The sequence below is a fragment of the Trachypithecus francoisi genome, unplaced genomic scaffold, assembly GCF_009764315.1.
Source record: "Trachypithecus francoisi isolate TF-2019V2 unplaced genomic scaffold, Tfra_2.0 Lachesis_group3, whole genome shotgun sequence".
NCBI classification, from domain to species: Eukaryota; Metazoa; Chordata; class Mammalia; order Primates; family Cercopithecidae; genus Trachypithecus; species Trachypithecus francoisi.
The window spans coordinates 30,804,083-30,817,565 of record NW_022681468.1 but is presented as its reverse complement, the minus strand read 5'-3'; the positions used below and the strand labels follow the sequence as shown (position 1 = coordinate 30,817,565).

The 13,483-nt window shown below is 48.9% G+C and overlaps 1 protein-coding gene across 3 annotated transcripts in view; it reads left to right on the top strand.

Annotated features, from left to right (window-relative positions):
* Positions 1–13,483, top strand: part of ESRRB (estrogen related receptor beta) — a 191,723-nt gene that overhangs the window by 73,531 nt on the left and 104,709 nt on the right. Inside the window, exon 2 of one of the 3 annotated variants that reach the window (XM_033187336.1) lies at positions 5,313–5,486. The exons of the other annotated variants lie outside the window; for them this stretch is intronic. The gene's annotated coding sequence lies outside the window, so the exon portion shown is untranslated. The remainder of the gene's footprint in view (positions 1–5,312; positions 5,487–13,483) is intronic. 3 annotated transcript variants of the gene reach the window in all.

The following is a 13,483-nucleotide window of genomic DNA, read 5'->3' as shown; positions in this document are numbered from 1 at the left end:
CACCTAATATTCCAGGGTCCCCTAGCTGTCTGTGTTTTTTTTCCATCTTAGTATTCTTACTCATGTTCTTACTCAATTCTTTTCCTCAGGAAAAAAAGCCAACCAAACCCCAAAGCTTTGGATTATTAATTGATTATTAACTGATTTAACAAACAAAACATTCCACCCCCAAGGAATGCAAGCAAGACTCTGGCTGTGCTGCTCAGGTGGAGATCTGCTTTCCCCCTCAATGGGTGAGAAATTTTATAGCTTCAATTCCCTTGTTGGACCCTGAGTAAAAAATTAATTCATGAATAATAAAAACCAATCAGTCTTGTTGAGTTTAAGAAGGATTAGGAGAAAGTGTGTTTTTTCTTACAGAGAACATTTGGAATCTGTGTGTCACTGTCACCGAGAGTTTGGGGGTGGCTTGAGGGGTGCCTTTATACACGGCAAATGAGCTATTGATTATCCCGAGTATAACGCATCTTCCTCAGTTGTAAGGCCAACTGACTGCTGACTGTTACGGGGTTCCCACCCACTGCTCTCCCACCATCCCGTACTCCAAGCCAGTGATATTTCACTGAAATTAAGACAGTTTCCTGTGTAAGTGGCATATAACCAAATAGCAACCAACCTGGCTTTGCATTACGAATAAGCCCATTTGTTGATGGGATGGAGTCCTTCTTGGTTTCCCTCCCCTTTCTTTCTCAGGAAGCAGTTGGCCAGAAATTTACATGCTTTTCCCAGAACTACAGAAATTAGATGTATAGATTCTCTTTTCAGTTTCCACTAATAGTATCTACTTCCCAGGGTTGTTTTGAAGATTTAGTCAGAGGACAAGCACCAGGCACATAGTAGGTGTGCATGAACTGTCCAGTGTTACTCATTTTTTGATGTTATCTTAGGGGTGTTACTTTTCATTCATTTGACATAATCTCACAATTATAGTCTTCCCTAGCAGTGAGACTGGGTGCTTGAACTGACTACTTTGTTTAATGTGATCAATATGACTTGCGTGTCAACATATAACACAAGGGGATTAAAGAAGGAATTACAATTTGGGGTGGAGAGGATGAATAGGAAATTTTCCTCTGAATGAATCCCTGTATTTTCAGTAGGGCTGTCCATTAAAATACAAGATACCCAGTTAAATATGAATTTTAAACGCTGGTATCTTTTTTCGTATAAGTAAATCCCATGCAATACTTTTTAAATCTGGCAATGCTACCTACCCATGACTGTTTTTCTTAAATTAGTCTGATAAGAAACACATTGCCGTTATTTTTTTTTTCTGCTTTTGACCAAGCCCCAAAGATTGATTCTATGTTCAGTTTTTTATTTTTTATTTTTATTTATTTATTTTATTTATTTATTTTTTTTTGAGACAGAGTCTCACTCTGTGGCCCAGGCTGGAGTGCAGTGACATGATCTCGGCTCACTGCAACCTCTGCCTCCTGGGTTCAAGCGATTCTTCTGCCTCAGCCTCCTGAGTAGCTGGGACTACAGGTGCCCGCCACCACACTTGGCTAATTTTTTTTGTATTTTTAGTACAGACGGGGTTTCACCATGTTGTCCAGGCTGGTCTCTAACTCCTGACTTCAGGTGATCTGCCTGTCTCTGCCTCCAAATGACCATCTTTAACATGTTACCAATATGAATGTGTTAGGCTGGCCATGCCCTTAGATAAGGCAGTGGGTAAGTTCCGTCATCCAGATATATTGATAGAGTTACAATTAAGTAAATAAATCTGCTGAATGAGGTCTCCTAACAGCACCCAGGGCTATTGAATTTTGCCTTAGGGAGGAACAGGGTAAGTCAAGTCTTTTTGGGAACCTGTCTATGCCTGATGTTTCCCTGACAAACTGGTTGGTGTGCTGGACTGCCAGAACCCGAGACCCCAGAAACTGGAAGTTACCCTTACCTCACCTTGGAGGCCAAAGCAGCAGCTCTCCCTACCTCCCCACACAAGGACCGGAGGCTGACCCTTGGGAGGGTCTCCCAGGAGGCTGAGGGGAAGCAGCCCAAGTTAGTGTTAGGTGGTGGAGCAGGGAGGATAAGGACTCCAAACCTGAAGCAGAGCTAGTTGAGAGCATGGATGAACCGGGGCTCGCCAACAGGGTACCAGCGGACCCCAGCTTCCCCTCATTCACCTCTCGGAACAGCACAGTCGCACAGCCCTGGTAAACATAACCATTGTTTTAAGCCTGGTGCCCTCACAGCCCAGGGTACGGGGAATGGAAGAGCTCTAGAGCCCCCTACAGGCACTGACTGGCACTGCACCCCATGGGTGACAGTTCTGTAACAGAGCCCTCCCTTGGTGGGAAGGTGCAGGGAGAATCCCAGGGGGTGAGCCTTCAGAAGCTCAGGAGTGAGCTCAGGACCCTGGCTTTAGAAAGCAGCTGTGGTTCTCACCTTTCCGAGCTCTGCTCCATGCAATTTAGCACTGCAGCTGCCTTGTAGTGTGGTATTCCTCCCAAGCCCCGGCATGCACACCTGCACACCTACGCACAACACACTCACTGCCTCCGTGGCTTGCCTGACCTCCAGATGGACTGGAAAGTGCTCAGGTCTCATTCGGTCTGAAGAATGCCCTCCAGCTGCTGAATATGCAGAAGCCGTGCAGCCAGCATGATTTTCAGAGCCAGATACTGGTGTTCAGACGCTCTTCTCCAAGCCACCTAATTCTCTGGGGGATCATTTTAGGATTTGATGTAAGAAAAGTGTCTGAGGGTGGATAGGAGAGCTAAATACAAAGTGTAAGGCCAGAGATGGGCGATTGTAATAGTAATAGTAATAGTAATAGTTGTAGTAATTGACATGTATTGAGTATTTACTCTGTGTCAGGCTTTGCCTTAGAATATTTCATGTATGAAATCATCACTTCCTCACAACAATCCTAGGAAGTAGGTATTATTACCATCCCCCATTTCACAGGTAAAGAAACTGAGGTGCAGAGACATTAAGTCATTTGCCCAAGGTCACACAACTGACAAAGCTGGGATTTGCACAGAGGCAGTCTGGCTGTGTGTCTGCACTCCTCACCCCCATATTATGTGTCGCTCATTGCATCTAGAATTTCAGCTTCCTAATTCCTGCCTTCAGAATGCCCCATCTAACACTGTGTGGATCTAACACTTGGGCAAAGTTTGAGGTGGGGGTGGAGGGGGAAAAGACCAAGACCCATGTCTTGGTTCTAAAAAAATTAAGGTGGAAGAATCGCTGCACAGAGTCGGACCCCTCATCCCCCAGCTCAGCTTCCATCCTTGTCCTAGGCACAGGAGAAAGCTGTAGAAAGGAACTTTTGGTCTTACTGATATCATCCTCCAAGGGCCTATGCCCAGCCTCTGGAGGCCACCCAGTGATCTGATCCCGTCCATACCTCTCCTGGAGTCTATCATAAACATATTTTGAAGCCGACTTCCCTCTTCTCAGCTTGCATTTTCTCCTGTTCCATGCCTTCCCAACATTCTCTTATTGCCCATTCTCCAATGGCTCCCAAGTCTGAGTCTCAGTGCCCTACCTTGGTGCCTGTCTTGGATTCCTGCAGGCACCACACAGCAGCACATGCAAAATCCCGCAGGCACCACAGAGCAGCACGTGCACAGCATCACACTCCAAACCTGCTTCTCCTCACGTCTCTTTAGGCAGGGACCCACCCAAGCCAAGATATGGAGCATATCTTCAGTTCTTCCCTTCCACTCTTCATTGTTGAGTCCCCTCCTACGTCTGGAAAACTTTTACCTATGTATACACCTCAGATCTGGTCCTTCTTATATTGCTTCCCCACCCTGATCTGCTTAGCAAACTTCTATTTATCCTTTAAAACCCTGCTTAGGTATCTCCCTCTGTGTGAAGCCATCCCTGACTTCTCCCTGGGGGAATTAGTCTCTCTCCTTGCAGCTGTTCTCTGTCTCATGCCCCTGACTGGGTTACAATCTGTTGGATTTGAATATTTGCTTATTTTTTCTCCTAGATCATGAGGTCCTAGAGTCCAAGCTTATCTCTGTGTCCCTAGTGACACAGAGTAGGTGTTTAATAAATGTTGGTCTAGCTAACCTGAGGGGATTGGAAGTAGTTAAAGGGGAGCCCTTGGGGGAAAAGAGGGAGAAAAAAGGGCCTGGGAAGAGGTAACCAGGAGAGCACTGGTTCTGCTACATCTTTTGCCCTGGTTGAGCCATGGAGGCAGCTCTGGCTAGGGAAGCATTATATCCTTCTGGGAGGCAGTCTAGTGTTGTGGTTAGGAGGAAAAACCCTAGCTCCAGACTGAGTTGAAATCCTGGTCCCAGTGGTGTGCTGGAACCAGCTCAAACCAGCTCAGGAGAGCTCATTGTTAAATGTTCAGCAGTTCTGCGGGCTGATGGTCAAACACAATTGTTATTAAAAATTAAATGGTATAAACTTATAGTTAAATACATTGTATTAAAAACAAAGGTGATAAATACCACTCCTCACTTCCTCATATCTTAGTACATTTCACTTTACGTTCTTGCAGTCAATTTACACCTAACGTACGGTGGAAAAACCATGCAATGCCGAGCTGATGCCTGTCTCTTCCCAAGCCTGCGTTCTCTGATGACACACTGGTAGTTTGAGAACGGCCATGATGGGAGTAGTTACACCACAGAAATTGGCAAATGCTACAGATCTGCCTTCCCCCAGCTAGTTGTTGAACACTTATTACCACACCACTGCATTGGCTCCGTCACAACCCAGCTCTGTGACCCCAGAAAAATGACTCAATCTCCCTGTGTCTCAGATTCCTCTTCTGCTGTGATCTTCCACGTTGGATTGCTGTAAATATTAAAAATTGATAAACATGGCTGGGTGTGGTGGCTCACACCTGTAATCTCAGCACTTTGGGAGGCAGAGATGGGTGGATCATCTGAGGTCAGGAGTTCGAGACCAGCTTGGCCAACATGGTGAAACCCCGTCTCCACTAAAAATACAAAAATTAGCCAGATGTGGTGGTGGGTGCCTGTAATCCCACCTTCTTGGGAGGCTGAGGCAGAAGGATTACTTGAACCCAGGAGGTGGAGATTGCAGTGAGTCAAGATTGTACCATTGCACTCCAGCCTGGGCAATAGAGTGAGGCTCAGTGTCAAAAAAAAAAAAATTGATAAACATAAGCTACTTATAGCAGAAATTGGTACACAGTAGGTGCTCAATAAGTATTAGCTCTTTTTAGTATTTCTTCTCATTGCTCCCTATCCAAATTCTATGGAAACAGATGACGTGCCAGTTGGAGGAATGGAAGTTTTATTTCTAGAACGTAAGGTTCATGTCTTTTCCTTTTATTTCTAGAGCGTAAGGTTCATGTCTTTTCCTTACAGGACCCCTGTGTGTGGGATTTAACTTGAGGAGCTAAGTGCAGGAAGTGAAAACCATGAATTTTCCAAGGGGAAAGACCCTGATGGAGAGATATGCTTAAGCCTCCAGGCGTGAGAGGATTGTGCCCCAGGCCCTGTGAGGAAATGAGGCCACAGCAGCACAACATGGTTGAACAGGTGAGGCAGGCACAGGTGAGGTCAGGAGAGGAATGGAGCAGATGCCAAGAACAGCCAAGCTGCAGCATGAAGGGAGCCTCTGTGTGTGGCTGCAGCGGGGTCCCAGGACCCTGCGAGGAGGCAGCTGCCCTCTCTGGAAATGCTGGGCTGTGTGGTCATGCCCATGAAGGCAAGGGCTCCTCTGGCTTTGCGAGTGGAGAAAATATTCCTGGCCAATCCCGAGTTGGAGCACACACTTGAGGTTACATTGGCCGCATTGTGGTTTCTTGGGATGCTACAGCAAAGTGGGAAGGTGAGAAGATTTGGTCTGCAGCCTCCAGGACAGCAGAGGCCAGGAAAGAGCCAGAGGGGGTTTGGGCTTTTCTAGACCCCTCCGTGGAGGTTCCCTGGGTCCCAGCCAACACAGGCCCCTGGAGTGAGGATTTGCTTAATCTCTCTGTTACCTGGAAATTGCTTCGGGTTCAGACCTTTGCCATCAGAAGGGGCAGCTCAGTGACTCAGATATACACAGTTCCCAGCCCAACCTTTTTCCAATGGTAAGTGCACTACAAGCCCACAGACTCCTGGCAATGCATCCATCTGCATGCTGGACAGGCCAGAAGCTGCAGCTGATTGCTGGGGTCTCCTGTTCTTTGAATCCCTGGTCTGTAGACAAATGCCCTTTGGAGTGGCCTTCCCAAGGAGAAAGCAGCCTTGAGAGTTGAAGCCGTTCCTTCCCACCTCACTATGGGAGTCTTTCACTTTACCCTGAGCTCCTCAAGGGCCCATTTGGTTCTGATTCGTCGGCAGCACAGGGTCAGTCATGGAGGAGCCTTCAGTAAACACGAGGCAGAGGTTTAGACACATTTTGAGAAAATCTGTGCTTTGGGGAGAACCACTGGTGGGTTACCTGTTCAGTTGTACAGGTTGTTCACTGTCCAAGAGTGCCTGGTTGAGGAGGTGGGTGGGCTCTGAACCTAGTTATTCTAATTCACAACAAGGCACACATGACTGAGGCATGGGGGTGAATATCCAAGGGGTTGAGGGCCTAGAGGGGGCTGAGGAACCACCTTGCCAGGCTCCAACTCATTAATTGGGAGCAACTTCCTATCTAACCTGTGTCTGGACTCTCTGAAGAACTCTGTTTCTTTCTGCCGGCACTGTCCCTGCAGCCTTCGTTTAGAGCCTGATAGCTCTTCGAAGGCTTTCTGTTCTGAGTAACTGCAGTACTTAGCGGGTCCCCGTGGCTCTCAGCAGGCCCCAGGGCAGGGAGGGGCCTCCAGGCCCTGCTCTGGCTGCTGGTATTTCGGGATGTCCATAGAAGCAGAGACACTGGGGCACTGTGTTCCCTGAGTCAGAGTGCAGAGTGGTGTGTGGGGGAGTAAGCCAGCGGCCCTGGCAGGCAGGGGCATATCCGAGAAACAGCACCACAGGATCCCTGGGCTCTAAGAGCTTCTGTGAGTAGATTTTGGGGAGTGCTAGAATTTATCAACTTAGAGGGGAAGGAAGCTACTGTTTTAGCATTTGATGTCTTTGATCTTTACAGTAATACCTAAGTAGGGAGTCCTGTTCCCGCTTTACAGAGGTCTAGAGGAGTTGAGTGACTGCCCAAGGTGGTGCAGTGGGTCCACTTCAAGAGCCAGGATGCACATCCAAGTCTGTCTGCCTGAAATAGCTCAGAATTCCAGGGGCCCAGAAAACCCACTGTTTCTATCGCAGATCTCTGTCTTTCCAGGCCAACCTTCCTGGTGCTTTTCCCAACACATTAACGTGGTCTCAGGCTGAACTGTTCAGTTGACCCTGGGCTCAGAAAAGGGGAGCGCAGGCCCTGAGACAGGCATGTGGCTCGGAGGCTGCCACCAAGGCCTCATCCCAGTACGGCTGTGGAGAGGGTCAGGACACCTGAAAGAGCCAGTGTTGGGATCTGTTCATGCCGTGCCGAGAGAAGTGCTTCCATTTGCCAAGAAAGAATGAGGAAGAGGGAAGGGCAGGCCCACCCCCTTGCTGCTCCCTGGGTCAGTAGCCCTGCATGGCCACTGGCCTTCACAGAGAAGAGCCACTTGGGGGTGGTCCATATGTGTGAGCTGGAACCCAGGGCCTGTGGACAGCCCTGGGAAGGCCTCTGTGTGGGCATGTGGGGCAGGGAGGCACTGGAGACCAATTTCCTGTGCAAAGCCTTTGGGGCATAGCAGAGAGGGAGGCCTGCTTTGGTCTGTAAGGTGCTGTAGCCAGGATCTAACACACATGGGCTTGGGTTTGTGGATTTATCTCCCTTGTGTATTCTTTGACCACCCAGCTCCATGCCTGGCTGGCAGAGTGCTCGCAGGACACCCCGTAGGCTTGACGTGAGGCCAGAGTCAGAAACCTGATGGGCCTTCCCCTAGAGACCTATTGCGTGGGGAAGTGCCCCCACCGTAGCTCCAGTAGACACCCCTACGTGCAGTCTTGGCCACCACCTTGCTAACAACACTCCTCTCCATGCCCTGCAGCCTCCTAAGTCTTTCCTCTGTGCCAGCTACTTTTGCATGGCAACGATAGTAATAAAAATAGTCACATATGGTCTGGCAATGGATCTCTTTTTTTGGTCTATAAGTGTATTTTATGTTAAAAATTTTACATTTTATGACATCAAGACTTTGCATGAAATACATTTACTGCAAAGAAAAAACATTACCTGGGATCAGAGCAGGAGAGAGGTCCCCTGGTCCGTGCCCAGGTGAAGAGTGTGGCCAGGTGCTGGCAACTGCAAGCGTTTCCAAGCAGTTGCCCATGTCCAGCAGATGCCTGCCAGACTTGAATCAGAGGTATTTTTATGAGGGCGAGAGGACCTGGAGTCCCCAGGATAGCTGAGGCAAGGGACTCCACGGCTGCAGTCTTCTCAGTAAGAACACCTTGAATTCTTTTTTTTTTTTTTTTTTTTTTTTTTTGAGACAGAGTCTCGTTCTGTCACCCAGGCTGGAGTGCAGTGGCACGATCTCAGCTCACTGCAACCTCCGCCTCCCAGGTTCAAGTGATTCTCCCGCCTCAGCCTCCCAAGTAGTTGGGATTACAGGCATGCACCAACACGTCTGGTTAATTTTTTATTTATTTATTTTTATTTTTAGTACAGTTTCACCATACTGGCCAGGCTGGTCTGACCTCAGGTGATATGCCCTCCTCAGCCTCCCAAAGTGCTGGTGTTACAGGCATGAGCCACCGTGCCCAGCCTAGAACACTTCGGATTCTAGTTTTAGTACTTCCAGTTCCTGGTCACATGGATGAGATCAGAGATTGTGCCTGTAACAGGTAGACTTGGCCAGTCCAGGCAAAACCAGCTTCTCTTTGATGCTGGGCTCTTTTCTTTTTCCCCATCCTTCTTTCTTTCTAGACCTGTATCCCTGCCTCTGTCGTCCTAGGCCAGTTTCCCTATATTTTTCTCTTTGCTGATGCTCAAGACGATAGTAATATTTGCTAACATCTTCTGACTGCCCACTATGAGCCAGGCGCTGTGCAAAGTGCATCTTGTGGTTACTCATGTTTTGCCTCCTTCTCTCTTTCTGGGCCTTTTATACTGAAGGGTATCCCTGATATCCCTTGAGCACCTCATGTGGCTAGTACTCTCCTCCTTAAAGAGGATGCAGCCTGTGGGGGCTGGGAGGGAGGCTCCTTGGCTTCAGCGCCCTCATTTTACAGATGAAAAAACTGAGAGCTTGAGCTGATGAGGGCCTTGGGTGCAGTTCTGCAGCTTAGGTGCAGAAGGAAACTCAGGGCTTGGCCTCTTTACCTTTACCCAGAGCTGTCTTGCATCTTGTGGATGCAAATCATTTGCTGTCAGCTGCATTAAGGGCCTCTTTGACCTTGGGGCTCTGAGTACCTAAATGGTGAGCCTCCAGCCAGGCAGTGCAGATCACTGATGAGACTGTGCCAGTGTCACTGCATACCCATCTCAGGCCGGGCAGGGTGAGGAAACTGCAGGAGCCACGCAGAGCCACAGGAGGGCTGGACAGACTGATACGAACCTTCCCATGTAAGAAAATTAAAAGATAAAAAGAATTTTGATAGAGGGAAACTGGTAGGAGGGAAGATGAGCTGACCGTCTGGGCAAGGTGGCCTCCTTTGCAGGTTTTGCTGCCGTCATCTCCTGATGTGGGCCCGTGGGCCCCTCACTTCTCTCCCTGGGCCATCCCTTTAGGCTGTTCTCTGCCCTCGGTGACCTCAGTAGGAGCTCTCCATTTCGGACAGTCAGCCCCTTGCTCCGTGGGAGGAGGAGATGGAGAGGTAAGAGCTACATGAGAATTAAGCCGTGTGCACTGTCTGGCCCATGCTGGCCTTCCCGGGGCCTCATTCCATGGTCAGTACAGAAATAGGAATGTATTGCCCTGCTGCCAGGCAGCATCCCAGCTACTCCAGCCTGTGTCCTAGGTCAGTACCTAACTAGCCATCCCGGCTCCGAGGTCACTTGAGGGTCTGGCAATATTACCATGGATCTGAACACCGCTGGCTCCCTGGGGACTGCAGCAGGGTGTGTGGAGGAAGGAGTCCCTTCTGACTCACGGCCCACACTAGAAGAACACGAAGGAGTAGACAGCCCCTGTGTGGTGCGGCAGAGCAAGCAGGACCTTTGATGTCAGACAGGTGTGAATTCAGCTGACAACTCTCCCTTGCTGTGTACCCTGGGGCAAGTCACCTAACCTCCCTGTGCAGGCTGGCCTTATCTGAAAAGCGGGAGTAAGAATCCTTCTCTTACAGGGTTGCAGAAGGATTTAATAAAATAATGCTTACAAAATGCTTTTATGCAGGGTACTGTCAGCCTCACAAAGCCAGAGATACCCCAAGCATTCTCTGTAAACATGGCTATGGTCATTCAAAAGAAAAGTATAAATTCATTTTAAAGTATTGCTGAATTAGGAGTTATGATATATTTTTCCACCTAATGAAGACTGAAAGTCCAAGATTATGATACTTGGTACTTGGGGTGGGGGGCGTGACTGAGAAATGCTTTGGCATTAAAAAGAGGCCTTCAACCAGGCATAGTGGCTGACACATGTAATCTCAGCACTTTGGGAGGCTGAGGCAAGTGGACCACGAGGTCAAGAGTTTGAGACCATCCTGGCCAACATGGTGAAACTCCATCTCTATTAAAAATACAAAAATTAGCTGGGCATGGTGGTGCGTGCCTGTAGTCCCAGCTACTTAGGAGGCTGAGGCAGGAGAATCCCTTGAACCTGGGAGGTGGAGGTTGCAGTGAGCCAAGATCACGCCACAGCATTCCAGCCTGGTGACAGAGCGAGACTCCGTATCAAAAAAAGCCTTCATAGGTTCATGTGGACTGAGATGAAAATACAGGCAACATAGAGTTGAGTAAAAATAAAAAACAAGTAGCTGGACAGTAGATAGAGTAAAATCACATGCATGGCTTTTTAAGCTCCAAATGCTGGGTATATGCTTTTGAAACTTGTGGAAAGAGATATAAAAAAAAACTGTTCTTTGAATCAGCTGTAGGGAATGTGCTTAAGAATCCTGGTATTGGGAGAGATTTTTGCTTTTAACTTTGATTCTTTTGATTGTACGTACGTATTCTATAATGAAAACAATTTTAATGTGTAAGTTAAGGGAACCAAGTGTGAGTAAACAAGCCAGCAACTAATAAACCTTCCTAAGAAAAATATTGAAATACAAGGGGTCCTTATGAAAACTTGGAAGTCGGCTCTCTGCACAGACAGCCCTCTAGAAACTGGGTTCTGTCCCTGCTCCAGCTGCCTGTCCACCAATTCCCCTGGTCCCCTGCAGTGCACGTTCTACCAAGCCTGTGCCTCTGCCTGCAGCAGGACAAACCCAGACAGAGGCTTAGCCCGGAGGCTCGACTCCCGGAGCCAGCGCTGGCGTCAGATGCAGCAGCTGGGCTCGGCCTGCATTGGCAAGGGTTGGCCTCACCACCGGATTCTCTCTCCACTTCACGCCTTATGGAGCCAGGCTGAGGGAGTCGCTGGAGGATCGTGACTGCCCGAGTGGGTGGCTGCTCACCTGCCCAGGAAGCCATTAATCTTATGTCTCTGCGGTCTCTCCTCCCACGCCAGCCGCCCGGGCACGGACTGACTTGGGAAAGGACATGAAAGGGGCCCTGGGCTTCACTCCATGGTGGACCATGACCCTGGAAAATACCATCTGGCTTTCTGTGTGTCTTCTGACACCAATTCCCCGGGTTGGGACACATCAAAGAGAGTGTATCTGGTGATATTTCTAATTGTTATTCCTTTGGCTGGGCCTTTGGATTCAGGTCACAGATAGGACTCGTACCTCCAGAGGCTGCCTGTGGGGCCTGAACCCCCATCTTACAGATGCCTCAGGAGGGGGCTTGTAGAGGTGACCCAGGACCCCCTAGCGGCCAAGACCCCAGTCAACGGCACCCAGCAGGCCAGTCCCCCAGGGCCAGTCTGGGCAGCAGAACCTCCCGGCGTGACCAGCTCTGACTTTCCTTCTCTGCCCTCTGATGCTGCCCATGCAAAACAGCCAAAGTGCCAGATACCCCATCCAGGGTGTCAGTAATGTGTGGAGTTTGACCTTACCCCGGGAATCTCAGCTTCAGTCACAGATTCCTATTTTCTTTACGAAGGCTGGGCTTGCTGGCTTTAGAGTAATTCCAAAATAGATGTATTGGACAAAATTTGGGCAAAAATTGGGACAAAATAATTTGGGGCAGGCCAGGCATGGTGGCTTATGCTTCTAATCCCAGCACTTTGGGAGGCCAAGGCAGGAGGATTGCTTGAGACCAGGAGTTTGAGACCAGCCTGGGCAACGTAGCGAGACCTTGTCTCTATTTTTCAAAAATAATAAAACATTTAAAAGAATAATAGCTTGGGGCAAAAAGAGGGACTTCTGATTAACCTGGAGGTTTGGTACTCAGAAATGCACTACCTCCTGAGCAGAAAGTCGCCTGTGGCAGGAGGTATGTGCATGCAAAGCTGACCTGTTTGGAAGGTTATAGAAGATATAACAGCAGCCAGGGGCTTGCAGTCTCTGTTGCACACTTTCCCCTTTTGAATAAACCTCTTTGTTTCATATCAATGGGCAACAGAGAATGGGCACATGCAGGGCCTCGTTGGGTATCCTCTGACTTTTTTATGTCTAGCCTTTCAAACATGGGGCAGTGCCTCCCACATCAGCTTGTGCTTTGTTGGAAAATTCATTCCATAGCCCTGCTAACTGGCACACATCGAACTATTTCCTATATGCCAGGCACAGTGTGTCGTGCGTTACCCAGTTAGTACTTTTGAATCTCACAACTGTCTTGCAAAGTAGGCACGTGCATTTTCCTCATATTCCAGATGAGAAAATGGGAGCTCAGAGAGGTTGAGGAGCACCCCCAAAGTCACAGATCCAACACAAGGCAAAGCTCGCATTTAAACCTAGACCCACCTCCAGAGTCCACTGTGCTGGACACATCTGTGGAAGACAAATAGTTCCCCCATATTTCAATCTCTCTCTCTGTTGGAAACTGAGTTCGCTTTTTGTTATTGCTTCCCCCATTAGAGTTCACAGGCAGCCCGGAAATGGGGTGGTCTCTGCTTTGCTGCTTACCACCTTGTCACCTTTCGTTTGTATTTCCCTAGAGTAGGGAGACAGTGGGAGACAGTGGGAGACAGTGCCCTTTCTTGGCAGGGTGCGGTGGGTGGGAGGAGGGTAAGGCTGTGGGGGAAGGGGTCAGAGGAGAGGATTGCCTCTCTAGGCAGTCAAGGGATCATACACGTGGGGTAAGAGGCTGACTGGCATTGGGCATTGCATTCAGGGTCAACCATTCCAGGTCCCAGATACACAGGCTGATTGAATACTTGTGACAGCCCTGTGAGGTAGAAGCTCTTCTGCTCCTCCTTTTACAGGTGTTGAAACTGAGGCTGTGTGCCTTGCCCAGGTTGCTGAGCTAGTACATGGTGGAGTCTGACTCCAGCCTAGGTCTGCCTGCCTCCTAAATTCCAACTCACCACCACCATCCTGCATTTGATTCCGTTCAGTCTCTCTGTCTGTTGAGGGGACTGTAGGAG